Source organism: Anoplopoma fimbria, unplaced genomic scaffold (assembly GCF_027596085.1).
Source record: "Anoplopoma fimbria isolate UVic2021 breed Golden Eagle Sablefish unplaced genomic scaffold, Afim_UVic_2022 Un_contig_12459_pilon_pilon, whole genome shotgun sequence".
NCBI classification, from domain to species: domain Eukaryota; kingdom Metazoa; phylum Chordata; class Actinopteri; order Perciformes; family Anoplopomatidae; genus Anoplopoma; species Anoplopoma fimbria.
Window position 1 is genome coordinate 15683 of NW_026551823.1, and position 3172 is coordinate 18854.

Genomic DNA, 3172 nt, shown 5'->3' on the forward strand with positions numbered 1-3172 from the left:
GAGAACGTTCCTTTAACTGTTCCTGTTCTGGTGTAACATCACACAGTGGTTCCACATCTGTGAGACGTCGCCAGTCCCTCCGTCGGGCACGCGCCTCCTCGTGCACCCGCCGCACATAAAGCGAGCTGCGCGTGCACGGGGCTGAGCAGAAGCAGCTCGAGGAGCTCAGCAGCATGAGCGCGAGCTGTGCGCACCTGTCCGCGCGGGCCGGTCCTCTGCGGGAGATCAGCAGGTGAGTCTGTCAGCAGACACCATGGAGCAGCCCTGGACCTCCAACTCCAGCTGGAACCGGTCCGACCCGGGCCAGGAGCGCCTGGCCGACCTGTCCGACCTGTCCGACCTGTCCGTGCCGGCGGACGGCTCCCCGGCGCTGAGCATCCTGGTCTCGTGCGTGTACTCGGTGGTGTGCGCCGCCGGGCTGCTGGGGAACCTGCTGGTGTTCCTCCTCATGAGGCAGCGCCGCGGACGCACCCGGCGCTCCAGCATCAACCTGTTCATCCTCAACCTGGCCGTCACGGACTTCCAGTTCGTGCTCACGCTGCCGTTCTGGGCGGTGGACACGGCGCTGGACTTCAGCTGGCCGTTCGGAGACGCCATGTGTAAGATCGTCCTGTCCGTCACCGTCATGAACATGTACGCCAGCGTGTTCTTCCTCACGGCCATGAGCGTGACGCGCTACTGGGCCGTGGCCTCGGCGCTGCAGGCCCGGCCCCGCAGGAGGCTGGTGCCGGTGCGGTGGGTCATCGCCGGGCTGTGGGTCAGCGCCACGGCCGCCACGCTGCCCACAGTCCTGTTCTCCACGGTGCGCAGCGTGGCCGGGGAGCGGCTGTGTCTGCTGGGCTTCCCGGACGGGCAGGCGTGGCTCGGCCTGTACCACCTGCAGAAGATCCTGCTGGCCTTCGTGCTGCCCATGCTGACGGTCAGCGCCTGCTACCTGCTGCTGCTGCGCTCGTGCGGCGGCACAGCATGAGCAGCGGACAGGTGAGCGGCGGACAGGTGAGCGGCGGACAGGTGAGCAGCGGACAGGTGAGCAGAGGACAGGTGAGCAGCGGACAGGTGAGCAGCGGACAGGTGAGCAGAGGACAGGTGAGGCGCAGGTCCCGGGTCACCCGCTCCGTCACCATCGTGGTCCTCTCCTTCTTCATCTGCTGGATGCCCAACCACGCCATCACCCTGTGGGGGTGCTGGTGAAGTTCAACGTGGTGAACTGGGACAGGACGTACTACATGGTGCACACCTACGTGCACCCGGTGACCGTGTGCCTGGCGCACACCAACAGCTGCCTGAACCCGGTGCTGTACTGCCTCATGCGCCGCGAGTTCCGCCAGAAGATGAAGGACCTGTTCTGGAGGATCTCCTCCCCGGCCGCTCCACAGGCTGCCACCTGCGTCCGTTCTCCGGGACGGTGAGAGCCGAGCCGGACGACGCAGGTGGTCATCCCGCTGAACACCGTGGAGACGGACAACTGCAGACTGTCGGTGCTGCTGACGGACCAGTGCGACACGGACGGGCTGCAGAAGTGAAGCAGAGAGTCAGAGAGGAGCATCCTCTGTGGACGGGTCCAGAGAGGAGCATCCTCTTTGGACCGGTCCAGAGAGGAGCATCCTCTGTGGACCGGTCCAGAGAGGAGCATCCTCTTTGGACCGGTCCAGAGAGGAGCATCCTCTGTGGACCGGTCCAGAGGAGCATCCTCTGTGGACCGGTCCAGAGGAGCATCCTCTGTGGACCGGTCCAAAGTCCAGAGAGGAGCATGCTCTGGTGGACCGGTCAGAGAGGAGCATGCTCTGTGGACCGGTCCAGAGAGGAGCATGCTCTGGTGGACCGGTCCAGAGAGGAGCATCCTCTGGTGGACCGGTCCAGAGAGGAGCATCCTCTTTGGACCGGTCCAGAGAGGAGCATGCTCTGGTGGACGGGTCCAGAGAGGAGCATCCTCTGGTGGACCGGTCCAGAGAGGAGCATGCTCTGGTGGACCGGTCCAGAGAGGAGCACTGGAAGCTGGTCTTTGTGTTCCGGTCAGAGAGGAGCATCAGCGTGAGGATCCATCTCTGCAGGGTCTGGTGGACCGGGTCCAGAGAGGAGCACTGGAAGCTGCTCTTTGTGCCACAGGTGTTCCCGGAGCGTCAGCGTGTATCCATCACTGCAGGGTCGTCGTTCCAACGCAGTCCGAACACTACTGAAGGCATCTCATCTCTCCGTGGCGTTCTGCACATGTGTTTGACTTTGCATCAGAGGGATTGTGTGTATTTTAATCACCATTTAAAAGTGTGAACCATGAAGGAGAGGACGCATCACGCGTGCGTAAAACCATCAGCTGCGTCTCTGAGTGATGCTGCTGCTGGTTATTGTTATTGTTATTATTGTTATTATTGTTATTATTGTTATTATTGTTATTCATCTTATCTGTTTGGCTGATGTGTCAAATGTTCGAGCTTGAGTAAGTGAATGTATATTAAAAAAATGCCAATGCAACCTTAAAAAAACAATGTTTGGAGAATAAACTGTGTAACTCGTGTTGACATTGAACCAGGTCTGTGTTTACATGTGGCAGGCAGCAGGCTGTGGTGCGTTCAGGGGTTCGGATGTTTGAAGTGTTTACATGCCAGAGGCCTCGGAGCTGCAGTGTGTGCCTGACTCTGAGGAGATGGAGAGGAACGTCTCTTAAATGTCTTCTTCTTCTTTAAAGAGACATTTAAAGTTCACATGCTCTGCCTCACCACTGACAGACTGTGCACTAGTGTGTCTGTTGTCCCACTTTGAAGACTAAAGCTGCCACATTCAACCAATCAGGGTCCAGGGACGTAAATATTGAAATCATTTCAACAAATTTAACTGAGTTTCAGCAAATAAAAAGCATCTTAAAGTACATATTTAACTATTATAACTACAAAGTGATAAATATGATCAAGTAACCAATTAGTAGCCAATTATTTTCTTGGTTCATCGTTTGGTACAAGATTTGATGAAAATAGTGAAAATTGTTTGTTTAAGTTTGATAAAACCATAAGAATTCAAGCCTTCTAAACGATTGTTTGTTTCAACCCAAATATTCAGTTTTCTATCAAAAAAGAAAAAGAAAAGCATTGAAGAAGCTGGAGTCAGTGAATGTTGAGAAATTACTTTATTGAGTATTTAATTGAGTTATGTAGATCATTTCAGTATTAAAACAAACAAA

At 55.7% G+C, this 3172-nt stretch overlaps 1 pseudogene; it reads left to right on the forward strand.

Annotated features, from left to right (window-relative positions):
• Positions 1 to 210: 210 nt before the first annotated feature.
• Positions 211 to 1502, forward strand: LOC129115795 (relaxin-3 receptor 1-like; annotated as a pseudogene).
• Positions 1503 to 3172: the final 1670 nt, after the last annotated feature.